Source organism: Scylla paramamosain, chromosome 5 (assembly GCF_035594125.1).
Source record: "Scylla paramamosain isolate STU-SP2022 chromosome 5, ASM3559412v1, whole genome shotgun sequence".
NCBI lineage: Eukaryota > Metazoa > Arthropoda > Malacostraca > Decapoda > Portunidae > Scylla > Scylla paramamosain.
This window is the reverse complement of record NC_087155.1, coordinates 482,501-510,381: the sequence shown is the minus strand read 5'-3', so window position 1 is coordinate 510,381 and position 27,881 is coordinate 482,501. Positions and strand designations below refer to the sequence as shown.

The following is a 27,881-nucleotide window of genomic DNA, read 5'->3' as shown; positions in this document are numbered from 1 at the left end:
TTGAAATAGGCCAACTTTGAGGTGAACTGGATAAAAAAAATAATAAATAAATAAATAAATAAAAATAAATAAATAAGTAGTTTAATAGAACAAAGCAGTATTAGAAAAGTCTAATGCAAATTTAGAATGGAAATGTGTGTGTGTGTGTGTGTGTGTTTGAGAAGGGGTTATGTCTTTTTGAGTGCATGACCATTGTTTTGGCTGCCTGACTAGGTTTTTGAGTGTCACCAGATTTTTGAGTGCATCACCAGTTTTTTGAGTGCATCACCAATTTTTTTTAATGCATCACCAGTTTTTTTTGAGTTCATCACCAGTATTTTGAGTGCCACCAGTTTTCTTGTGCCACCAGTTTTTTTTTTTTTGTGTCATCAGTATTTTCTGCATGAGAGTGCGTGGGTGTGCATACAGCGTTATTAAAGGTAGGTAAGTAGGTAGGTGTGTGTGTGTGTGTGTGTGTGTGTGTGTGTGTGTGTGTGTGTGTGTGTGTGTGTGATAATGAATAAAGGAAAATAATGACCAATCGTAGTTAAGAAGCCAACTGCCACTCAGCACAGCGAATAAGCAGAGGGACCACAAAATAGCAGCCACGGACACACCAATCCAACATGATTTTACGTGCTTATATAATATAATCTCAAATTCACTTCCTTAATTATCACCTCAGTAAGCTTAATCAGACGTCAATCACCTGGACAAACAAGCAACCAACTTACCATCTGGTCAGCATACTTCTCTCACCTGACAAGTTAAATCACTTTACCTGCAGTCTAATCACCCTTGCAGCTTATTCCCTCGCAAAATGCTAAACTTCTATAACTTCCCATCTGATCAGCATATTCATCTCTCCCCTGATAAGCTTAACTACTTAAGTGTTGTAATCACCATCTGTTCAACCTAATCACACCTACCAACCTCACCTGGTCAACCTATATCAGCTCAAGCTAATCACATTACCTAACGTGGCTTACCTAATCCCCATACCTGGACAAACCTAACCCAATCACACCTATCCATTCTAATCCTCAAGTCTTCAACCTAATCATTCACAATCTCACGGGTTACACATTAATTCCACGCACTGAGTAATAATTTAACATTCTTTCCATTACCAAACTCTTACCTTCACTCCTTCACCGCCTCCTTCAGCCTTCCGCCACGAGACCACCGCACCTCGACCTCTCTCTCTCGCTGCGAGTCGTGGAAGGGACCGAGCAGGGCCGCCAGGCTGGAGGAAAACGAGACAATGATCCCTATTCTGAAACACTTCTGCGCCGCACCTCCACTAAACTAATAAGACTCTAAATCAAATTGCACAGGTTTTCAAAGATGTTTTCATGGTTCTAGTGACAGATTAACACGATTTTTGTATTATTAACAGAAGAAACGCATTTGAGAACCCGGCTAATCATCTCTGTGGCATTCGAAAAAAGAAAAAATGGTGAGACAACAAATGAAGCGTTTCAGAATACGTAACTATACTCGTAATATAAGTTCTTTTTCTATCGCTGGTATTAATTTGTGTGCGTTCGTATGATTGCTGGCTTGTATAAGTAAAGTTATGGATTGTTTTGAGAGTTTTGTTAAAAATATCGATGTTTTTTTAAGTTTGTAATTAACGAGTGTGAATGATTGTAAGTCTCTCTCTCTCTCTCTCTCTCTCTCTCTCTCTCTCTCTCTCTCTCTGATTAAATATCATTCGCATGTAAGATGAACTCCCAAAATATAAGAGTACGATAAGTAAATTGATTCGGAATTAAAAGAAGTTTCTGAGAGATTATGAATGAGTGCCAGACCCGTGAACGAGACGACACAATGATTACTGGATTAGTATACGTACTACACAGTTTCCTTAATAGATCAAAAGACGAAAAAAAAAAAAAAAAAAAAAAAAACGTTATTAAGAAAGGTCATTTGATCTTAGAAAACTTATTATACTGATCAACTGATGATGAAAATAACAGTGAAGGAAGGAAAATAGGAGGAGGAGGAGGAGAAAGTGCAGGTAATAATATAGGAAAAACGAGATAGTAAATATAGGAAGTGAAGGTAGTTGTAATAGTAGTAGTAGTAGTAGTAGTAGTAGTGGTGCTGGTGGTGGTGATGTGATGGTGGTGGTGGTGATGGTAGTAGTAGTGGTGGTGGTAGTAGTATTAGTAGTAGTAGTAGTAGTAGTAGTTGCCTTTGCTCTCACCACGACTGTTTTTTGAGGCTACAGAGATAATTAGCTCGGTTTTCAGGCATTTTTCCTGACTTTTTTTTTTATTTACACAATTCAATTTTCTCCTTTTATATTAAATCGATGCTTTTCTTTTTTCCTGTTAATTATTGTGCTGTTGCAGATCGCGGAATAAAATAATGTTTCTTTTGATATGTTCATGTCTCGCTGCTCTCGTTATTCTTTTTTTTTTTTTTTCTTTATCGCTTGTAAAGCATTGATAGTCTTTTTTGTTCTTTATTAACGTTTCAAATTACCAAGGACAATAATACTTTTTCATCTATTTACATTTTGTTGTTTTGTGACATTTAAATATTCAGACTTTTACTCCGTAGAGTAAAACATCGATGCTTCTTTTTCCTAACTAATAAATGTTCTTTTGAATTGCTAAGTACATATGATAAAGATTTCTTCCAGTCACTTAAATTACTTAAATGTGTGTGTGTGTGTGTGTGTGTGTGTGTGTGTGTGTGTGTGTGTGTGTGTGTGTAGTAGTAGTAGTAGTAGTAGTAGTAGTAGTAGTAGTAGTAGTAGTAGTAGTAGTAGTAGTAGAAGTAGTAGTAGTAGCCCTCCGCCATGATGGCGGAGGGCTGCTACTACATGCATGAAAATGCATGAAAATTAATTAATGCATGTAAATCTTACTTCTAATGCATGAAATCTTACTTTGTTTATTCATAAATTTTTAGGATAATTTCAAGCATCATAAGCCATCACCTATACCTGTCGTCACTGCTAAGGGTACCGTACCGCCTTGTGTCCTTTCATGCGATTATTAACATATGTACAAGGCGCGACATACCGAGGCTCAGGTAATACCAGCGGCGGTAAATTTAGTGCTAGAAATCAATAACCTGAGCCTGCCTCCAAAGAGCGCGGCGAGAGACCCTTCCCGCCGGGCCATCCTGGGAGGCTTAGCGACGCGTGACACACACACACACACACACACACACACACCAAGCCATGCGTTACATCCCTTTGAGGAGGTGGTGGTGCCCGCGGCGGCTCTCACCGGCAATAATGTTGGCGGCAGTATATGTTGAATAAGAGACAGACAGCCATTTGCAACAAGCCAAAAGCACTGAAATCCACTTTGCATTCAAAACATCAGAGTGACTCGAAGGCTACTAGACTCACAAGAGAAAAAGAAGTAGGAAAAAAAAAAAAAAAATCTGCATGTAGTGTTTGAAAATGTAGCAGAGGAAAAGCTTTGAATCACGGTGGACAAAGACAGCTTAAGAATTGGGTGGAAAAAAAGCTTGCATGTACTCTCCTTGGTTTCACTTTTAACTTTCTTTTTTTTTTTTTTTTCATGGGAGAAGTTGTGTGATGGGAGGAAGTCGCATCAGACTGCACTCCTTTTCCCTCCATGTGCTCTGTAGCGGTGTTGTCTTGCTTGTTGTCCACTGTATACAAGGTGTAACGCGAGTTTCTGCAAATACTGAATGACATGAAGGAACGTGTAACTCTAAGTAGGAAATGTTCTAAACACATATGCATTTTAAGGCTTTGTTTACCCGTTAGACGGTTAGAGGAGTTGAAAATGTATGGGACTCGCTAGTGCGCTGCTATGCGTGTGCTGACGTGACGGACAGACGGCTGCATTGTCGCAGTCTCGGAGGTGCCACTTATTTAATCTTATTTTTTGCAGGCTGTGGAATATTGCAGTATCTTATAACAAGACAAATTATATAAAAAAAACACGTAATTTACCGATAAGTATTACACGACAACATTATTGCGGTGATTATAAGTACTCCTTTAAAATGCTACGTGGCATCATCACTCAGCTCTTTTCAAGGTCGCTCGGACTCGCTGCCCCCTCCTCCCTCGCTTTGATGATGCCACTTAGCATTTTACAGGAGAGAGAGAGAGAGAGAGAGAGAGAGAGAGAGAGAGAGAGAGAGAGAGAGAGAGAGAGAGAGAGAGAGAGAGACTTTAGCAGACAACCAACATCTGGGGGCTGCTGCACTGAGGTAATCATGAGGTGAATGAAAAAAAAAAAAAAAAAAAGAAATTCCCCTACCAGATACCAGATTCAGGAAATATATCTTTCACAATATTTTCCCGGTGAGGAACACGTTAGTGAGGAGCGCTCGCTCGGGGCTGTTCAGTGCAGGGACCAGACAGTGTTCTGAGTCAGAATAATACTATATACGTGTGCACTAGACTTGTATTGTGACACTCAATGACAAGAGTACGAAATGAATGAGTGGGTGACCAGCTTATAATTATGTACTACCTCACCTTGCTACACACACACACACACACACACACACACACACACACACACACACACACACAGAGATAGATAGATACGTGGTGTATTGACCATAACAAGTAATACAATAATAATCAGTTCATGACACATACTCTTGCTTACAAACTTTAGTATCACGATCCATCATGACACACACACACACACACACACACACACACAGTATATCTTAACACAATACATTTACCTCAAAGAACTATGGAGACCTTATACAAAGATCACTAAGAGATTGGTGGTGCCTCAGAGAAGCCCTGACCCTGCCTCAAGGAAACGGTTGCCTGCTTTATGACCCGAATCACGACAAGCAAAAGCCGTGACAGCAACAACAGGAGTGACAGACAGCACGCGCCGCACTTCATCCAGCGTTCCATGAATTCTGGAACGATATGTCAGGCTCTCTGCCTTCTATTTGAGTTGTGTTGTTTCAAGAGAGGAAAATCAAGACACTTCCGGGGCTACTCTGCCCTAATCCACTGGTAATTTTCCATGCAGTTGTTTGGGAAAGTGATAGCTAAGTGATATATATATTTTTTTTAAACTATTACGAGAGCTTCGGCTCCTTCACACGCATAAAGAGTAGCATGCTCACAGGAGCCAGACAACTTTGAGGCACTGCGTACTTGTCCACCAGGAGCCGATGGGGCCAAGAGTGTGAGTGATGTGTGGACAAGTATGTGGTGCTCTGTCTGGGCCACCCCTTGTGGGATTGCCGGCCTGGCACATAGATAAATTGACCTACTTGTATACGTGTAGTATGTGTGCGGACAGGCACGAATGTAGGAAAACCACAGATATTACGATACTATAACAATGTCACAGTATTGTGTACGTACACAGCCACCAACATTAACCCAGCCACCGCGTTCTCCCGCCCCGTGTGCCCGTCCTTTCCGCTACTGCTAAGTGACTTTTGTCGAAGGTTTCACTTTTACTTTCAAATATCAACATGACTTTTTAATAGTCATGTATTTTTATCATCCGAAACCCATGTATATATTTTTGTTCCTTATATTCATACATGTATCATCTATCAGTTCTATATTTTTGTTTTTGCTTATTTAGAAATATATACTTTTCATAATTCATCTTCCATTCATAATTCATCTTTTTGGTAATCTGTCTGCACCTGTTTTTCTCCATCTTGCCCCCGGAGAGAGAATAAGAGCACATCACAGTAATTTTTCCTTTCCCTCCCTCCCTCATTTCTTTGCCCTCACAGTTCTCTCCCTCCCTCTCTTTTTCTCTCTCCTTCCCCTTTCCTCTTCCTGATCTAATCCATTCTCTCATAACATAAGAACATTCTAAGAAGATAAGGGACGCTGCAGGAAACCGTCAGGCCTACACGTGGCACTCTCTGTACTGTATGACCTGACTATGCTTCTAGTGAACCCTCCGTCTTTTTTTTCTTCCTTTTCATTCCTCGCGTACTAAAACCTTATGTATCCTTTGTTTTCTGAATTATTTCGTCTTCAGGCTCTTCCCAACCACAGCCCAGTAACCTTTGCTTTTTACTCCAGTAATATTTGTACCGCAAGAACTTCACATTATCACTGTGCGTTGTAACATTACTGCATAACAGGAGTAAACTGGTACAGAACACACATACAGTTAAGAACAGTCACACGGAGCGTGGGAGAAACACTTGGCTGGCTGGCAAGGAAAAAGAGAAGGAACAACAGCCTCATCTCTCCTTTCCCAGTCATGTAAGAATGTTCTGTGGTAAATAATTTGTTTCATTGGATGCACACTTAGCATATCTGAGGTGCTGCGGTGCAAGGGAAGTCTAGCTTGTCTTTTCTTGTCTTCTATCTCATACTTTTATACTTTCAGTTTTCTTTTCCTTTGTGTAAAACAGTACAACATTGTGACCTAAAGGTGTGTTCTTTCTTCTTTTCCTTTGTGTTGCTTTGTGGCGGCGAGCCGCAACACTCGGGGGTATTGAAGGAAAAAGGAGCAAGGCACATAAAGGCAAGGCAGCGCCGACAAGACTCGCAACACGGGAACCTCTTCTATTCTACGTGGTTGATTTTTTAAAATTTCTAGAAAACTTCAACGCTCAGATATGGCAGTAAGACAAGCGGTATGTAGTGTGGGGTAGGGAGGGGCCTGCACGCTGCCAAAGCCTTGAATGGAGTTTGGAGTGGGGTAGGGTAGGAGGTTTTTCTATTCGACCGCTATGTTTAATCTTTTTCCCCTTTCTGGAACACATATATGCTAGTAAACCCCGTGGTCTCGTGCAGTGTGGAGAAGGCAGGGGCTTGCAGACCTCCTCCACGCTGCAAAGCCTCAGTGGAATGTGGAGAGGGGAGGGGCGTGCAGGCTTCCTCCACGGTGCAAGGTGGAGTGTATGAGCACATCCGCTTTAAACTGCAGCAAGAGGCGGAGCAGCTGCCCGTTCATCGTGAGGAAGGAGTTGGTGGTCACCGCGGGAAACTACGAGTACTTATTAAGAGTTACTACTCTGTCATAATACGGCGTTACATCTTCTTAAAACAAGGGAAACGAGGCGCCAAGTAATGAAGATATTCTGAAGCGCATTGGTCTCTCGCAAGGACTATTTTCAATGGCTACAAAGATGACAAATCGTGTTCTTATGGGGGTTTCTCTCACTGATGATGCAGAATCCATCCTAAACTATAAATACAGTCATAAAAACACACTTGAACACCATAGTAACTTCCACTAGAGGCTATTAAAAGTTGCCAATATAAGATTCTGAGAAGTAACACTTCTTGCACAGGCGCGGCCAAGACAGCGCGACTCGGCGACACCTCAGGCAGCAGGGAGCCGCTACATTCTACGAAGCATGCAGAGCGTTAGAACAATATTGTGAAACACTTCTGCGCCGCACCTCCAATACATTCAAAAAGCTCTAGTTGAAGTCACACGCGTTCCTCATGTGTCTTTACGGTTCTAGTGACAGATTAACAAGATTTCTATATTATTAACAGGAGAAGCACTCGTATGAACTCAGCTAATCATGTCTGTGGCCTTTGAAAATAGTCGTGGTGGGAGAGCAAAGCGTTTCTGAATACGGACCTGTTAAACTGTCACTAGCGTTATTAATCTGTCACTAGAACATAATAAAAAAAAATAAAAAAAGAGAAACACCCTTAAAATCCGTGTCACTTCAAGTAGAGCCATATGAATGTATTGCACATGCGGTACGGATGTGTTTTTATATATTGCCCTTACGTGAGGCGCGTCCTTCCCAGCGATGGGCGGCTGCTACTCCCCTCAAAAGCCGCATAACCATCGCAGTAATGCCTTCGCTGGAAAGGCGATGTAATGACAGGAGGGCGCAGGGGATGGAGTGTGAAGGCCAGCAGCGCCTCGCAGTAGCCACACTGCCAATAAACAAAGGGATTTTCACCTTAAACCCAAAATTGGTAAACAAACACCAAACAATTGCTTAAGATATTTCCATGCGTCGTGTTGGTGAGTCAATCTGTAAAGTTCCATGTGCAATACTTCGTTATTTATCACTATTACTACTGCTACTGGTGTGTACTACTACTACTACTATCACTGCTGCTGCTGCTGTTACTACTACTACTACTACTACTACTACTACTACTACTGTTTAACACTTCATGACAGTTAAGTAAAAATCATCCACAATTTCCACCTCAGTGGTGATTTGTTCAGGCAGGAACTTTACATATTCGCATCCACTAAATCATAATTAATAAGCATTTAGCACCCACGAATAAATCCATTCATTTATACCCGATCAGTGTCAAATGTATTCTCCTCTTGGAAACAAATTACCCCATTGTTATTTACAGGAGGAGCTGAAAAGACAAGACCATAGTGGATATAAATACTCGTACCTGGGAACCATTAATCTGTGTATACTTCAAAACATGACTTCCATTCTCTATCCGTTCACACCTGACTTTATCAATCAAATGACTTGTACATGTCTTTACATAATAATAATAATAATAATAACAATAATAACAATAATAACAATAATAATAATAATAATAATAATAATAATAATAATAATAATAATAATAATAATAACAATAATAATAATAATCGGTTTATTAGGAAATAGGCAGTAGAGAGAGAGAGAGAGAGAGAGAGAGAGAGAGAGAGAGAGAGAGAGAGAGAGAGAGAGAGAGAGAGAGAGAGAGAGAGAGAGAGAAACACAGAAACAGACAGATAAAGAAAGATTGCGTGTACTAGTATGTGTATATATTATGTATTAAAAAAAATGTTAGAGGAAGAACATAAAAAAAAAAAACAACTTTCCTCGTTGCCTGGCGATGGATGACAAACAAATGGGACAGTTATGAAGGGACGCTGCGGGGGAGTATCAGGCCATGAAATACACGGCGGCCACCTCGAGGCTCGCGTGCTAATGAAAGTAAGTCCCGCCCGCCGCAACACAGTGTGCCATGAAAACCCGCGAGGAAAAATCCAAAAATACAACGTTAAATTTCAAGACCCAGGGGTGGAAAGGTGGAGCAGGCAAAGGCACCGCTGTTATAAGCACCACATGATTTTCCATGATGTTTTGTGTGTAAGATCGTCTCTTAGTCACTTTGTCATATCCTTTATACCACTTTAAAACCTCCATCAAATACTTTCTTAACCTTCTTATCGTATCCTGACTACTGTCTCTAAAAATTTTGCTTGTCATCCATGTCATATTCCCAGTAGTCGGGGGCGTCAGGCCATACATAGCACACACTCTCATCCACACTAATCCGGCCAAAGGCGTTCCAGACACAGGGATGCTTATTGTACTACGGCACGCTGTCTCGGGGCATCTTAGCGTTGCTGCCGGGTTACAAGACCACAACTCCGCGGTTTGTGTCACGTAGCTGCTCGTATTCTCTGCTGAAGAACAAAGGAATACAACGTGAAGGGAGGCACGCACAAGATGTCTTCGAGCGATAGGGTGTTTTCAGCTACACAAGCATTTGAAAGTAGATATAAATAAAATAAATAAATGAATGGTAAATGAAAAAAAATAAAGGTGAATTAATAAAATGTCCTTGCTAATTATGTTCTAAAGGTATTTTACTCTATTTTAACATTGTTATTTTTAGTATTATGCGTGAAAGGAGCCGGACTGGGGCACAAAAACACCGGGGAAGGAGAGATGTCCATTAATTTATCGCTCTTTCTTAAAAAAAAGAAAAACTTAACTCAACAAGAGGTTGTTTTGGTCCGGTGACTTTTCTCTCCCCTTCCCTCATTATTTTTCTCTAAGTCACAATTTTTTCACTTGTACTCACATGATCTAGGACTTGAAAGTGTAATCCTTTTGTCTAAAACTTTCCTCCTTCCAGTTTCCTACTCGCTTCTCTCACCCACAGTCTCTTAGGTTCTACTCTCACTTACTCCAAGACTAGACAGAATGTTTTTTTTTTTTTTTTTTTTGGTCCAACATATTTCTCCGCTTCTCGTTTTCTTCTTACTTCTCTCACTCACAAAGTCACAATCACTCAATTTCCATCTATGCTTACTCCAGAATTTGACAGTATTTTTCTTGTGTTTAAAACTTCCTTGCTTCTTGTTTCCTTCTTGCTTGTTTCACTCACCGCCTCAATCTTCTTTGGCTTCTTTTCATAAATTTCGACATTTGTTTACACCAGGACTTTAAAGTATCCTCCTTTTGTCTAAGTCTTCTCTGGCTCTTGTTTTCTTCTTGCTTCTCTCATCCACACCATCTTAATTTTTCTTTTCTTTCCTGTAACACTACACAATGTAACACTCCAACACCTTGGCGGCCTCATTATGGTGAACTTGACTGTGTGTGTGTGTGTGTGTGTGTGTGTGTGTGCACGGGCGCGCCTTTCTACCTGTCTGTGTTTCTCATTTCCGCCTCGCCGCACTCCATTTTCTTCCTTCCTCTCTTTCCTTCCTCTTTTTGCGGCTCCGTAATTTTATTTTCTTTACTTGTCTACTTTTATGTGTATATTCCTTGCTGACGGCTTCTAGTTCATTCCTTTTCTTAAATTTCCTCTCTCTCTCTCTCTCTCTCTCTCTCTCTCTCTCTCTCTCTCTCTCTCACACACACACACACACACACACACACACAAACTATTCTTCTACAAAAAAAAAGTAAGCCACTATTCGTTATTTCTTTGTGCTCCGTTGTGTCCCCGTCTCTGGTCCTCGCCCTCATTGGTCCTTCCTTCGATCGATCCCATTCCGCGGCGCTCAGCTCTTACACATCCTCGGGTGCAGCCTCACAACGATGCTTTTAACGAGGAACGCAGGGGAATCAAAGGCCTCTGTTGCCCTCCTAAAACCCCAGATAAGGTGCAGGAAATCCCTGATCATAGCGTAGGAAAGAATGCCACTGTTTTCTTTCTTTCTAATTCGCTTTTTCCGAACACTAAGTTCCGTGGGAGGAATAAAGAACAAAATAAAAAAAAATGCAAAAGCAGGCGGATTGAGGGGATGATGGAAGGTGTGAAGAAAAATACCTAGTGGTAATTACGTGAATGGTTAGGGTTGGTAAAGTTGTGTAAGGGTTAAGCTGGTAAGTGTGGTGGCGAGAGGCAGAATTTCTCAACCTTTTCCGACCTGAGCACCTCTGTACTCAGGTCTGGGCAGTCCACTCACATTGTGATACACTTAGCTACATTTCATAGGCTATTCTTTGCTGCACTCTAAAATGGTAGACTGTATGTTGGTTGTTGGTGGTGGTGTGGCCGGAATGTATTGGAATTCCATATGCTTCCAAAATTTATCCAGACGTTTCTTGAATGTACCCACTGTTTCACCTTCAACGACGCTTCATGAAAATCCGTTCAAGCCTCGTTGAAGCTGAGACACTGAATATATTCAAGAAACGCCTGGATAACTTTTGAAGACTCTCTCTCTCTCTCTCTCTCTCTCTCTCTCTCTCTCTCTCTCTCTCTCTCTCTCTCTCTCTCTCTCTATATATATATATATATATATATATATAGTCCGTGTTACTGTTTTCTACCTATGTCTTTCTGTCGGTCTGCAGTTCTTTTCACTCTCTTATTTGTAGTGCAGGAGCATGCGTCCTACATATCTATATTCTACTCTCTGTATCTGATCAGTGACTCTCCCTCGCCAGTCACAGCTTCCCACCCAGTGCAGCACCATGTGACCTCATTGCTGTGTCTAAATCAATCAATCAGTTAGGTAATAATTCATCCCCTTCACCGTCTCCCTCAGTCTCCAATATCTTTCTTCTTTCTCTCTGTTCAAAAACTCCCTCATTTCGACTCCTGTCCCCGCTTAATCCTGCATCTCCTGGCTTGGCTCCCTTGCTCCGCTGTTCCCTCGCCCTCTCCTCCTCCTGCTCCGCCCCGACACACCCTTTCTCCAGGGACCGCGCCGCCCTTACCTTCAGGGAATCCAGAGTGAGTTTTCCTTTTATACTGCAAGGCGGTATTTCAGTTACGATGGTCCTGGTATTTCTCTGCAGCAGTGAAAATGTCTTGCTCGATTCCAATATGCAATTTGGTCTTATTCTAATTTGGTTTCTGCATTACATCGCATTCAACTTTCAGGAAACGGAGGGCGAGGGTAGTTTCTCTTTCTTTACTTTTTAAACTTTTTTTTTCAACGCCGTCTCTCTCTCTCTCTCTCTCTCTCTCTCTCTCTCTCTCTCTCTCTCTCTCTCTCTCTCTCTCTCTCTCTCTCTCTCTCTCTCTCTCTCTCATTTAGGTTTCTTTCCCTCAAAAGGGACGCGGCAGACACAGCGCAAGTGAGCGGACCCGCAATCAGAAGTCATACTAAGAACGTGACTATAAAAAATGTGGCAGCGAGTGTTGGCCGTCTGGCGGGGCAGGGCGAGGCGGAGCTCGCGTGAGAGCTGCGTGACCCATACAACTCAGGAAGCAGCAAGGTGCCGGGGATCCACTGATTTGCAAGTTAAGGGACAGAAAAGAAAAAAAAAAAAAAGTAAAAAAAAAAAAAAACGTAAAATTTGTGCAAATTTTTCTTTTTTTTGTATTTTTTTTTTTTTTTGGTTGTATGTGTGTGTGTGTGTGTGTAGGAAGGTATGTTTTGTGTAGGAATATTATATTATGTGAAAGAAAAAGGTGTATCACGCTTAAAAAAAGTACATGTTTAAAAATGCTGTATATAAAAAAAAAAAGGATGTATCTTGTTAAAATAAGGCACATTTTGCTCAAAATATTGTATGCGGAAGAAAATGTATATCTCGTAAAAAAATAAATAAATAAATAAAAAAATGAGAACACTACATGATGTGAAGGAAAAATGTGGATCTTGTATTGAAAATACATAATTTTTGAGGTAAAAAAGTGATTTCATACAGTAAAAACTGAATTTCCTGTAAATGTGCATTTTCTTTGAAGGACATATTTTATAAGAAAATGTATTCCGCCAATGGAAAGTTGCATTTTGAGTAAGGAAATTAAATTCTGTGAAAAAAAAAAAAAAATAGTGTATAAAGTAAATTTGTGAATAACAGTACATTTTTGTACAAGGAAAGACAATTGTGTACAAGAACGAACATTTTGCGTATGAGGAGATGCATTCTTGTAAAAGAAGTGTTTAGAGTAAAAAGAAAACACTTATTTTGTGTGTGTGCTTCCTCTGTTTCTGCGCGTCCGCTGCTTTCACAGGCGTTGCTTGATCAGCGAGCAGCGCCGCTTAAAGGAGAGAGGAGGAGGAGGAGGAGGAGGAGGAGAAACCAGCACGCCGCTGAACCAAGCAGGACTTAGAGCGCTTCATAAAGGCAACGAGAGGACTGAAGAAATGTGAACGACACCAGTTCCCGAAAGGTGAATGGGAGAAGTCTAGGAAAGAGAGGAGAGGAGAGAGGGAGAGTGAAAAAAAAGAGAGGAGGAGGAGGAGGAGGAGGAGGAGGAGGGGAGAGATGGCAGTGTGAGGGAAGAGTGAGGAGGACGTGAGGAAGGTGGAGAGGCAATTTAGGAAATAAAACTTGAGGAAAGAGAAGAGAAGAGGAGAGTGAGAGGTGAGGGGGGAACGAATTAGTGGGAAAGGGTTGCCAAAATTATGATTCCAGTCACATGATTGGACCTGAGAGGAGAGAGAGAGAGAGAGAGAGAGAGAGAGAGAGAGAGAGAGAGAGAGAGAGAGAGAGAGAGAGAGAGAGAGAGAGAGTACTGTATGGAGTACAGTGCCTTGTCCTGGATGTCGAGTGCCCCCACCCACTTGCAGAGACTGGATGCTGTGCAACGCCGTGCCCTGCGCTTGGTGGGGATGGACGGACAGCAGCAGCAGCAGCAGCAGGAGGAGCAGACCGGAGTCACGTCGCTGGAGCATCGGCGGGACGTGTCGGCGCTGGTGGTCCAGCACAAGGCCCGGGTTCTGGAGGTCCCTCATCTCAGCTCGATAAGGCTCCCACCACGAGCTGTCCAGAGGGAGTCCAGGACCACCACCTCCAATGACATGCTGGTGCAAGTGCCTCGATCTTACTCGAGGCAGCACCAGCGCTCTTACACAGCTAGAACCTCCAGACTGTGGAATGTGTTTACGGCAGCCACGAGTGATACACAGACAATGACACTCCAGCAAGTGAAAGTGGCTGCACACAGGTGGCGTAAAACACAACCCCCCACACTAGTGCTGTGTTAATCATGTCTATATATATATAGTAGGATGAGTTTACTTTTTGTATATATTTTCTTCTTTACATTTAAGTATAGGCTTTTCAAATAACAGCATAAAAAACGTGTTGTTTTAAGCCTGATGTAAATTTTGTTTAAATAAAAAAAAAAAAAAAAAAAAGAGAGAGAGAGAGAGAGAGAGAAAGAGAGAGAGAGAGAGAGAGAGAGAGAGAGAGAGAGAGAGAGAGAGAGAGAGAGAGAGAGAGAGAGAGAGAGAGAGAGAGAGAGAGAGAGAGAGAGAACGACTTAGTAAAAAAATGTTAACAAAATTATGATTCCAGTCACATGATTGGACCTAAGAGGTGTAAGCGCCGTACGACGCTCATTAATGTATTGTACTGGAGGTGACTGAAACGAGCTGTGCAGTACGCGCTCTTTGTATTCAGAAGCGGTCAAACCTGTGAATTAACATAGTATCACTAATACGGATAAAAACACAAAAAAGTATATCAGTAGATAAAACAAGTATTGCAGTACATTAATGTCGTGACACTTAACGTCGTCAATTCCCTAACATATGAGTCAATACAGAGTTACCTACATTGTAGTGGGTTAGGTCGGTTCTACAGATGAACACCACCAGCAAGTCGCCCTCTCGTCTGCGTGATCTGATGTACGTCATTATGTTACGTTAAGTGTACTTATATTAACATACATCATTAAATCCTCACAATTACGTATCTAATTACTATAAGTAGTTACATTATGTTGACACGCATCATTAAATCCTCATGGTACATAAGTATCTGTTATCTAATACTATGATGAATACATACACAGTGCGGGGAACAGGCGTCCTCTTGGTTGTATGCAAGGGATTACACTTGGGGATTTACCAGGATCGGGGATTTACTGATTTAGGTCGGGGATTTACTGGGATTAACTCTCCGCGCCTCCCGAGACACGTCTGACGTGTAGGCGTGACTGTCGTGAGGTGGCTTTGGAGACGCTGGTGGGCCCCTACAGCCTATGATGTTCATTATGCTGTGGGTATGTTATCAACACTCACGTCACAACAACCGACCATTCGGCGAGAGAAATAGTTGAGAGGGCAAGTTCAACGCGTCCCCTCGGCCCTACACTCCCTTCTCACTCTGTTGTGCCGGCGCGTAGGCGCGCCATACACTGCTCATGTATAACAACCAGGTGCTACAAATAATATAACGCTAACAAATAAAACATAAAATGTCACATTACAATGTACGTATGTGCGTATCTCTAGCCGTCGTGTAAGGTGTACATATACGGCGGCTACAAGAGGAGAGAGAGAGAGAGAGAGAGAGAGAGAGAGAGAGAGAGAGAGAGAGAGAGAGAGAGAGAGAGAGAGAGAGAGAGAGAGAGAGAGAGAGAGAGAGAGAGAGAGAAATTAGGGGACTTATTCACATCACTAGTTCCAGACATAATACATTTTATAATCGGTCGCCGGGTGAGTTCAACACAACACATGTTTGCTGATCGTCACAAACACTCGATGCAATGCGCATGATAACCTCTCTCTGGTCCAGGTGTACTGAATTAAGCTTATACATCATGGTAAACATATTCAAGGCAGTAGGTAGCAGGTTAGGAGCATTTTCGAGGCTCATGCAAGAAGCCATCAGGCCTACACGCGGCTGTTCCTGTATTAAATCTACGCATTTCTGCCTGTCATCCCCATAAATTAATCAATTAATCAGTCTGTCTAATCTTTTCAATATTTTTGGCTCAGCAGCAGCAGAAGCAGTTTCCTAAGATAATTACGGATGCATATTCCAAATTGGTTTATATAAAAATGATCTATGCTTGCCTTGTTTGCTTGTCGTTACACACACACACACACACACACACACACACACACACACACACACACATACCAAAAGTTACTCGTACATAATAATTACAAGGGCATTCCCGGCACGTCCAGGAAAGCCAACGACCCGTCTCACATCGCATCACATCATCAAAGCAACACCATCTTTCCTGCCCAGTGGCCGCACACCCGCAACTAAAAAATATATCTCCCTTAAAGCTACACAGGCGCTCCACCACAGAGACTAGAAGTGGCCTGATAGCACACACTGCCCACGCCTTTACTATGCACGCAGCACATTATCAGCTGTCACGATCGCCTACTTACCTGCGATCGTACGATCCCGGTTATCTCAAGAAAGTGGACGTTACACTGATCCCGGAAAGTTTTAAAGGTCTGGATTTTTAAAGGCTTCGAGTGCCTACCCGACCTATCCGAAATCGTCAGAATTATCTCTTACTCCACCTTTACCTTGACTCAGCACACCTGGAATTACCTCTAATACCAGATTGATGTTGGGGGAGTAGAAAACACGATTATTCTATGTTACAAGCACATATATTAATACTAATAATAATTCACAAACATGAGGTAGTACACGTTACTACATGACGTTCTCGTCACTTCCCACGTCACCATAACCCGTTTACACCTCCACCAGTCACAGAAATGTTTCCCCTCAACCGCAGGAATTTACCCGGACGCCACTTCCGCGTCCCCAGACAATAATTCCCGTATTTCACCTCCTCAAGCCTCACAAAAGATTACCATTATCACCAAAGATTACCCATAACACCACAATCTCGTTCCCCAAAATCACCAATACACCACAACACCAACTTCCAAGGTTAACACCACAACCTCCACTCACAAAATGGCTGCCAGTTTGACCTATGACCCCTCCCAACAGCGTCACCGGCACAACTCAACAACCGAACTTCAGCGGACAAGAGCTCTTGGTACCACAAAAGACTCACTAACCTGATCCTGGATATCAAGGTTATACCGCTACACCACTAATACCTCCACAAACTCACTCCATCACCAATCCACACCAAGATCCTTCCCTGAGAGACGCCTTCCCTCCACCTTTCCTCACGACCTAAGGCGCTCTGCCTTCCCCTCCTTGGAATGTGTTGTTGCCCACTCAAGCTCCCCTCGTTTTCAACGTATTTCACCTCAATTGTACTTCTTCCCTTATACATACAAAGATATAGAGAACTTAAATTATGAAGAGAATAATACTACATGATATAAAATGGGTAAATATGCCTTACACTACTTATAACAATAATAAGGATAATGCCCGAATGGCAGGTAACCGGAACACGGGGACACTAAGAAAACGTGATCCCATTCAAGGTAAACTCGGCCAATAACATGACACAGCAAAGTGTGTATTTATGTCCCTCACCAACAAACGTTTAACGGCAGATATAATTTCCCGTTGTTTTTACTTATCTATTTTTCTTTAATACACCTCCAAGAAAAAGTAGTAATAGAATACACCTTACTTTTCACTGACCGAGAAAATTTGATAATTTGATAACACCAAGATAATTTGAGTTTATGAACATCGTAATTTATAATCACTGAGTGCTTCCCGCCGGGATAGCAATTTTTTTTTTTCTGTCACAGATCAAGTGATCTGAACGCACAGCTCAGGAAACACACACACACACATACACACACACACACACACACACACGGATAACTGTTGTACTGGCCACACGCTTGTGTTTCTGGATTCTCAGTGATAGTTTTTATTTTAAACTTTGCAACACGAGTAGTACTAGCAGCGGCAGCAGCAGCAACAGGAGTCGCCGTTCAACACAGCCACTTCCTTTTTCCCCCCTTCCCTTCTCCCTCTTTCTTCTTTCCTTCTCTCACCTTTGCTAAATACTCGTACTCTACCTCGCCTGGCAAACACAGGGAGCCTAGCCTGCATGATACACACGCTTACTCAAGTCACACCTTACAAACAGATCATGCTGGAAAGGTATTCCTCCTCCTCTTCCTCCTCCAGCTGCCTCTCTTCGCTTCTCCATTGGCTGACAGCGTGAGCAGGGAAGCCCGCCGCCACGTGATAGGCCAGCCTGGGAGAGGCTCCTCCCTAACTGGGGTGCGGAGCAGCCAACGGCTACGAAAGACAAAGCACAGGGACTGATTGGCAGCGGGGCGGGTGTTGGCGGGCGTGGGAAAGGCGCCCCGCCCCTCCCGGCAACATCATGGCGGGTGGTGGAATTATATATTTGCAATTCCTGCTTACTACTGACGCACGTGGCCATAGTGAACACTGAACACCGCTGCTGAAACACTTTCTGTACACTCCAGACGAAATACACTTGACTTTACCTTGTTTGAATATAACCTGTTGACACTGACATTATAATTTTTAATATAAAGGGACTTAAAGACACAAGCTCAATAGGCTCTGATAGTATTCCTTTAACTTTCGTAAAAGACTCATTGTCTGTTATAGCATTCTATCTAACTTGCATTGTTAACACTTTCATTGTCACAGGTATCTTTCCTACTACTTGGAAACATGCTGTGGTAGTTCCACTCTTTAAAAGTGGTGATACTAATGATTTTAATAATTACAGACCTATTTCTCTTTTACCCATTCTTTCTAAAATTCTTGTAAAAGTAGTTGCTAGTCAGCTCTCGCATTATTTGGAAACTAATAAACTCTTGTCTAATACGCAGCACGGGTTCCGTCCTAGACTGTCTACAGAAACTGCTCTTACTATCGTTACAGATAAAATTTATGATAATATGGACTCAAAGAAAATCTCTGTATTGACTTTATGTGACCTATCAAAAGCCTTTGACAGTATCAGCCACGATAATTTATTAAATAAGTGCACTAAGCTTAATATTGACAATGTTTGGTTTGCAAATTATATTCAAGATAGATCACAATCCGTTCGCTTAAATAATACAATATCTAAGAAAGAAAACGTACGTTACGGGGTTCCACAAGGCTCAATTCTCGGCCCAATTTTAATTTCTATATACGTCAATGATCTTAATGAGAAAGTCGAGACATCTTTGATACAATACGCGGATGACACCCAATTCCTCGAAGCTGATACTGTCGAAAATTTTGATGAGCTCATCTCCAACACTGAAAATGCATTGCAAAATATAGAACTTTATTTCCTAACAAATGGTCTATTATTAAATAACAAAAAAACGCAATGCATTTTCATTGGAAATAGGCAACTGTTAGCCCATGTTCCCCCTGACATTTCTATAAATTGTAATGGAGTACATATATACCCGACTACGCATGTAAAAAATTTGGGTGTCTATTTTGACAAATACATGTTATTTGATGTGCACATTGCAGAATTAAATACTAAAATAATGGGAACATTAATGTTTATAAACAGAGTTAGTGAGAACTTTGACAAACCCACTCGTAAAGTTATTGTACAGTCTTTAGTGCTTAGCCTCATTAATTATTGTATTTGTAACTGGGGCTCTACCAACAAAACTCTCATTCATACTGTACAAAAACTACAGAACTTTGCTGCTAAAGTTGTAACTGGAGGTGCAAGAAAATATGACCACGTGACTCCTATCATAAAAGAACTAAAGTGGCTGACTGTGAAAAACAAATATTATTTAGAGAAGTGTACTACAGTGTATAAATCAATGAATGGACTATACCCAGACTGGTACCTGAACCTTCCCACAGTCAGAGATAATACAACCACCACAACAAGACAAGGAAATAACCTGTATATAAAAAGAACTAAAACAGACACTGGTGCCAGGGCCACTACGGTGTGTGGGCCCAAGTTATGGAATGAGCTCCCTCGCTATATTACCGCCTCCGGAAGCCTACACAGTTTCAAATCTAGTCTTAGAAATCTACTGTTAAATGTGTTGAATTAGGTCTCCACATGTATTGATTTTCTACACTATCCAGCTAGATTTCTCCAATATTTTAATTTTGTTTCTAGTCTTATTTTAGTTTTAGCTTTATTTTAGGTATTATTTTATAGTATTTTATAGTATTTCTCGTAGATTTTATCTCATCATTTTAGCATTTATGGCCTTACGCTAAGCTGATGATGTAGCTACATTTGCTTTCTTATTTTACTTGTACCTGTGTATGATCAAATGAATAACCATGTTTCATGCAATAAACAATTTATTATTATTATTATTATTATTATTATTATTATTATTATTATTATTATTATTATTATTCCCCCCTTCTCTCTCTCTCTCTCTCTCTCTCTCTCTCTCTCTCTCTCTCTCTCTCTCTCTCTCTCTCTCTCTCTCTCTCTCTCTCTCTCTCTCAGATACATATCTAAGTAGAGATATTTATATTTCAAACAAATGATAAGATGTGTGTGTGTGTGTGTGTGTGTGTGTGTGTGTGTGTGTGTGTGTGTGTGTGTGTGTGTGTGTGTGTGTGTGTGTGTGTGTGTGTGTGTGTGTGTGTTTGCGCGTGTCACTGCTCTGCGGTGTGGTCGTGCCGCCCCTCACTCGTCAGTGAAGAGGGCGCGGTGTGTTCTTCCACGGAGAGAACAAATAAATAAATAAATAAATAGCTAAAACAAGCAGATGAATAAATGTTACAGGAGAGTTATGAAGAAAGCTTGTGTGTTGGTGCCCAGCACTCTGCGGAGGAAGTAATACTTCTTTGTCCTTCTTCTATCCTCTCTAATGCAAGAGTTAACCTGTGTTCTCATCCATGCATCCTTTTTACAGATAAACTCTGAAATTTCCTGTTTGCTTCTGCGTTTCCTCCTTCCTATGACTTGAACTCTTTGAAGAGGGAGGTTTCAAGGCACTCGCCCTCCAATTTTGGATAATCTTATTTTTTTATTTTTCCTTACGGATTGACATCTCGGTGGGTTATTTTTTTCGTTCTTTTTGTTGCCCAGGGCCAGTGCTCCTCTTGCATAAAAAAAAAAAAAAACAGCAGCAGCGGCACCAGCAGCAGCAACAGCAGGAGGAGCAGCAGTAGTTGTAATAATGGTAGTGGTAGTAGTAGTGGTAGTAGTAGTAGCAGCAGCAGCAGCAGCAGCAGCAGCAGCAACATCAGTATAAAAAATATTATTATTATTATTATTATTATTATTATTATTATTATTATTATTATTATTATTATTATTATCATTATTATTAGTAGTAGTAGTAGTAATAGTAATAGTAGTAGCACCTCACTTATGGACAGGTATACGAGATACTCCCATGTTGGTGATGTGGCAGCGATAAGAAGGGTCGGTCTGTCTAAAGTCAGCCCTCCTGTTGTCGAATCTCACTTTTCTCAGTGGCTCACTTATCTCCTGCTTCAGAGAATAATCAATTTTGTTAGTGGGGAACTAGAGGTAATTAAAATCTAGGAAAACATGATGATAATGATGATAACGATGATGATGGTGATGATGATGTTAATGATACTGATGTCAGTAGTGATGGTGGTGATTTCAGCAATATCATGATGTCACAAAATAAAGTCTTACTGACATACAAATGCTGCGATGACGAGGGAGAGAGAAAAGAAAGGGCAAGGAATAGAACAGGGAAGATTAGCGTGATAGAAAATTAATAAATTAATAAATAACAAAGGAAGCATGAGAAAGGAGGGCAGGGAGGAGTAGGGGAAAGGAGAGTGGAGGGAGAGGGAAGGAGAGGGGACATAAGGAGGTATACAGTCACCAGCAGTAAACATTCTGCAAATCCTGGGCCATATAATTACTCAGTAGCAACACCTGTCACCTGTACTACTACTACTACTACTACTACTACTACTACGAGTTTCATAGGTCGTGCTACATTGTTTTCGAGAATGACTCTAACAAACTGATGAACTGGGACCACAATTTGAGACCTGATTCCACACACTCTGCTAATTCTGTAAAAATTGTACGTAGATCACGGGCAAAGAGGGAAGTTAAGGGGGGTGCCTTGATATTACATCCGCTACAGGAACCCTAGGAGAAATTGCTGAGAGAAAGAAGCAGCAAGAGGAACCACAACAAGAAAGGAAGAAAGAGTAACAGATCACGCGCTAAGAGGGAGGCTCAGGGCGGCCGTTGACATTACGCCAAATTATCAAGAGAGGAAGAGAAAGAAAAGCATAAAGGAACAGGCTCGTGGACGGCGCAGGTGTAGGAAACTTGTATATGATGCTGCCTCATAGAGAAAGAGAAACTTAGTAGACAAACTGATATAAAGTAAGGAACCTGCAGCTGGTGTCTTGCTGGGAGGTGCACGTGCTACTAGTAAGCGTATGTTTGGTGCTGCATCACAGAAAACGAGGGGTTTGGTAGACTAACTGAACTAGAGTAAGGAAGCTTATCTGGTGCTGCGTTTATAGAAATTGGTACACGAATTAAATTGGAATAAGGAATCTGTTGGAGTACACTGCTGGACGTGAAGGTGTGATGGAGAAAAAAGAGGTTGGTAGACGAAATGAACAAGAATAAGGACCGTATTGGAGTGCACAGCAGGAGGTGAAGGTGTCGGAGGGAAGGCAGGGATGGTCCATTTTAACATTCAGCGGGAAGGTGCGGGAGAGATTATGCAAGAATGAGTTTCCGTGGAATGAGAACGAACACTTATCAGAGAATATTTTACACCAAGAAATTTATACATGAATATCTGAGTCCACATTCCCCTGGAAAACCGATGGACGCGAGCAGGAGGGACGGAAAAGTTTGAACCACAAGAGGGAAGGAAGGAAGGAAGGAAGGAAGGAAGGAAGGAGCTGTCTGCTGCAGGAGGAAGGAAGCAACTATGAAAGAGGTGAATTAGTGAAGACATACAATATTTTTTTTTTTTTTTTATGTAGGAAGGGCACTGGCCAAGGGCAACAAAAATCTAATAAAAAAAATGCCCACTGAAATGCCAGTCCCATAAAAGGGTCAAAGCAGTGGTCAAAAATTGATGGATAAGTGTCTTGAAACCTCCCTCTTGAAGGAATTCAAGTCATAGGAAGGTGGAAATACAGAAGCAGGCAGGGAGTTCCAGAGTTTACCAGAGAAAGGGATGAATGATTGAGAATACTGGTTAACTCTTGCGTTAGAGAGGTGGACAGAATAGGGGTGAGAGAAAGAAGAAAGTCTTGTGCAGCGAGGCCGCGGAAGGAGGGGAGGCATGCAGTTAGCAAGATCAGAAGAGCAGTTAGCATGAAAATAGCGGTAGAAGACAGCTAGAGATGCAACATTGCGGCGGTGAGAGAGAGGCTGAAGACAGTCAGTTAGAGGAGAGGAGTTGATGAGACGAAAAGCTTTTGATTCCACCCTGTCTAGAAGAGCAGTATGAGTGGAACCCCCCCCCAAGACATGTGAAGCATACTCCATACATGGACAGATAAGGCCCTTGTACAGAGTTAGCAGCTGGGGGGGGGGTGAGAAAAACTGGCGGAGACGTCTCAGAACACCTAACTTCATAGAAGCTGTTTTAGCTAGAGATGAGATGTGAAGTTTCCAGTTCAGATTATAAGTAAAGGACAGACCGAGGATGTTCAGTGTAGAAGAGGGGGACAGTTGAGTGTCATTGAAGAAGAGGGTATAGTTGTCTGGAAGGTTGTGTCGAGTTGATAGATGGAGGAATTGAGTTTTTGAGGCATTGAACAATACCAAGTTTGCTCTGCCCTAATCAGAAATTTTAGAAAGATCAGAAGTCAGGCGTTCTGTGGCTTCCCTGCGTGATATGTTTACCTCCTGAAGGGTTGGACGTCTATGAAAAGACGTGGAAAAGTGCAGGGTGGTATCATCAGCGTAGGAGTGGATAGGACAAGAAGTTTGGTTTAGAAGATCATTAATGAATAATAAGAAGAGAGTGGGTGACAGGACAGAACCCTGAGGAACACCACTGTTAAAAGATTTAGGAAAAGAACAGTGACCGTCTACCACTGCAGCAATAGAACGGTCAGAAAGGAAACTTGAGATGAAGTTACAGAGAGAAGGATAGAAACCGTAGGAGGGTAGTTTGGAAATCAAAGCTTTGTGCCAGACTCTATCAAAAGCTATTGATATGTCCAAGGCAACAGCAAAAGTTTCACCAAAATATCTAAAAGAGGATGACCAAGACTCAGTAAGGAAAGCCAGAAGATCACCAGTAGAGCGGCCTTGACAGAACCCATACTGGCGATCAGATAGAAGGTTGTGAAGTGATAGATGTTTAAGAATCTTCCTGTTGAGGATAGATTCAAAAACTTTAGATAGGCAGGAAATTAAAGCAATAGGACGGTAATTTGAGGGATTAGAACGGTCACCCTTTTCAGGAACAGGTTGAATGTAGGCAAACTTCCAGCAAGAAGGAAAGGTAGATGTTGACAGACAGAGCTGAAAGAGTTTGACTAGGCAAGGTGCAAGCACGGAGGCACAGTTTCGGAGAACAATAGGAGGGTTAGGGTCGTCGACAGAAAAGTAGTCCGACCTGGGGACATTTATGGTCCCCTCCCCAGATGGGGACTCCGAGGCTGGTGTAGGAGTCGCCATGATGATTTAAAAATTTTTGAGTGAAGGGTGTGTGTGTGTTATTAGGTGCTTGTAGGTTTGTGTGGAGGAAGAGAGTTGTCTTTAGAGGGCAGGCTGTGACTGCCCCCTTGTGTTGTGAGACACAAAGGGAAACGTTCAGTGTGGTCACAGCTGGGTTTAATGATAAGTTCACAGCACCCCCTGAACAGTGCTGCACACCTCACTGGGAGTAATTATCGTTTCGGCAGGTGTCTACTGCCTCCTCCCAATATAATATCCCCTGCAGTGTTTGTTACAGTTTGTTACAGAAGCCGCGACACAGAACTGGTAAAATAATGCACGGCAGACTTGAATTCGATTAAAAATACCATTCATCTAATTTATTTTACGTGACTCACGTAGTCTAACAAAAACCTAATGCGGGCCTAGAACAACATCAGCTCTCCTAATGAATCAGGTTCAAACAATAGAAATTAATAATCTTACAACACAATTTTTAAAAGTACAACACAGCTTCATATATCGAACATCGTAAACAAATGATGCTTTTTCTCACCAAAGACAGATCCTATCCTCACTTTGCTGTGGTACAGAGTTTTTCCGCCTGTAAGTCACGGCAAGCATTTCAGCGGATGATAATCGTGCAGCACGTCAAGTGAGGCAACACCTGACGACCGGTTGAGTTTGAGGGTGAGCCAAGACATGAGCCACGGCACGGTGCAATGTTCAGTGCTCACCGGGACAAGAGGAGCGCCAAGCCAGCGGGTCCGAGGCGGGGAAGGAGGGGCGTGCTGTGTGTCGCGGCGATGGCAAAGGTTCTCATGGTACAACTTTACGGGAGAGAATCCTCTGTGTTGTACGAGACCCGGGGCGAGTAAGCGACCCGTGTAGTAATGCGTGTGTGTGTGTGTGTGCTTGGGGGGGATTGATCTCGACAGGTATCAAATGCTCAAATTTGCAAGCATTAATGATTTGTGGACTCAGAATACAGCACACTTCATATCTCAGTATAGAAATCAATACAAGTTGAGCACAGTACAATATATATAGAAAAAACAATTTGTACGGCGCCGGACTGATCGCCGCCAGAGTGTTCGGCTCGGCTCACAGCACCACGCCATCACTCTTACCTGATTGTGCTAATGCTCAGTGCTCACGTAGCGGAAAGGTGAGCGCTGTTACCTTTCAGTTCACCACAGCGGAGAGGGATAGGTGCGGCACACCGGTAAACATTTAGGCTTTTGAGAGATATTGCGTTTTAAGGGAAATAACCTTCGCTAACTAATTCCCAGACACTACTTATTTCTCGGCAAGACATCCCCCTTTTTTCGTGATCTACATAATGCATGGATCAGCAATGAAAACAGTGAGCCTAACCTAAAATAATCTAATCTTCAAGTGAAAACAAGTGTTATTTCATAATTATCCGAAATATTAAATTAAAAAGCAACTTGAGCAAGGTTCATTCCGCCGAAATGGAAAGACTGCACATCACTTCTTGTTTCCCCTTTCAGTTCAGTTCAATACAGCACGTGAAGGATAAGCAACAAGAAAATTAAAAAGCAAGCATTTCTTAACATGAGGACCACTTGTGTCGCGGCGGTGAGCAACAAACGTTATGTAAATACGTAGCAAACGGTAATTAATCACTTACTAAGGACTACCTGTTGAGTCAGGGCTGCTGGGGGAGAGGGTCATTGCTCCCTAATTAATGTCTACGCCTCCCCCTCCACCACACGGTACACTGTTGGCACGAGAGAATACTTCCCCCCCCCATTTCTTTATAATGGACACGCGTGGACTGAGATTGGGGAGATGAAATAGGGAAAAGTAATGCAAACAGGTGACGACACGTGAAGCGCACCAAAGTAGCATCAACTGAAGTACTGACGCTTGATCTCTGAAGACTGTTAGTGCAAGGAAGGTGAAGAAATGAAAATTGAGATTAAGAAGGATATATAATGGGGGAAAAACGTAATGCAAACAGGTGATGACACGTGAAGCTCACCAAAGTACCATCAGCTGAGGTACTGACACTTAATTTTTGAAGTATATTTGGTGAAGGGAAGGAGAAACAATTGAGTGTTTCATAATTCCTCTGTCATAGAGCAAGATTTGAGAGAGAGAGAGAGAGAGAGAGAGAGAGAGAGAGAGAGAGAGAGAGAGAGAGAGAGAGAGAGAGAGAGAGAGACAGAGAGAGAGAGAGAGTGCGTGTGCGTGTGTATGTGTGTGTGTGTGTGAGTAGAGAGGGTGCGGCTTGGGGAGTTTGGGGAGGTGGTGGTGGTGGTGGTGGTGGTGGTTGATGGAGTGGAGATGTTCTGGTTGGTGGCTAGTGGTTGGCGGGTGGTGGAGAGGTTGAGAGGGCGTGTTGTTGTTGTTGTTGTTGTGTTTGTCAGTAGTTAGTTTTCATCCCTTTCACTTGTAAATCCCAAAACTCGTTTTTTTTCTTTTCCATTTACAACGACTAGAATTATTTCAAGATAGGAATATCAAGACAGCTCTACCACCACACACAGTCCACCGGGAGCCTTACGTCCTTGCAGCGCCTCAGACACCACGTCAAAGCAGCAATGGTCGCAGTAATCACAGTCTGGATAATCACAGTGTTCTTGGCCGATACGAGAACAAGCTTGCCATTTCTCTGCCGTCTGCCACTGAGCATTCGCAGCAGTCCTCACATCAGACACCATTCGCTGTACGAGGATCACCAAGTTGTGTACTGAGGAGCACCGTTGCTACATTTTTTTTGTGCAGGACAATTCACGTTTGTCTGAAGAAGAATACTGAATTTCTACTAAAATTCTTACCTATTATTATGGCACCTAATTGTCCAAGTAGAAAAAAAAAAATCTGGTATCGTGTATTTAAGCAATGAATTTGGTAGAAACAGAATAAATTTGCCGCACTTTTTAAAACAAGACGAGAATATGCAAACCAGTCACCGAGGAAGAGCATCAGTCAGTGGCAGACTTGCCATGATGGCGTGCCCTCAGGTGGCAAAATAGCAAAGACAGACTTGGTGAAGCAGAGTACAGTTCATGATTCACATGGAACTTACGAGCTCCCCGGGACGTGCCTCGCTCTTCACCGCTGCTGTATGAGGATCATCACGCTCACGAAAACACGCTGACGCGGTGACGCCCCACCATGTCTAACAACAGGGCAAAAACCAGAGCTCATGCTTAGTTTAATTAGTGTTAGCGTAAAATGCATATTTAGCTATTCTCATTTGGTGCCTCAGAAATACAGGAAGAGGAGGAGGAGGAGGAGGAGGAGGAGGAGGAGGAGGAACAAAGAAATGCAAAGGAAAGAACAGCCAGCAACAGCCCTACTGTGGCTAACGAAGCTGTCTGTTACTTTAATGTTATTTAAAAGAAATTAAAATTATGCCGGAGTGAATTACGTCAGTTGAAAGGCTGATGCGACGTGCTTATCTAAAAGTATTCATGCAGCGGGCTTGTCGAAGGATTTCTAGTAATTTGTATGTATTATGTTGCTGCACATTTGTTTCTTCCAACTTCCATGAATATTGCAGAATAATGTA

At 42.1% G+C, this 27,881-nt stretch overlaps 1 protein-coding gene across 1 annotated transcript in view; it reads right to left on the bottom strand.

The window, feature by feature from the left end:
• LOC135100384 (uncharacterized) overlaps positions 1 to 27,881 on the bottom strand; it is a 54,252-nt gene that overhangs the window by 1,398 nt on the left and 24,973 nt on the right. The window contains exons 8-9 of the mRNA XM_064003206.1: positions 7,689 to 7,840; positions 1,121 to 1,225 (exon numbers count right to left, since the gene is read on the bottom strand). The gene's annotated coding sequence lies outside the window, so the exon portion shown is untranslated. The remainder of the gene's footprint in view (positions 1 to 1,120; positions 1,226 to 7,688; positions 7,841 to 27,881) is intronic.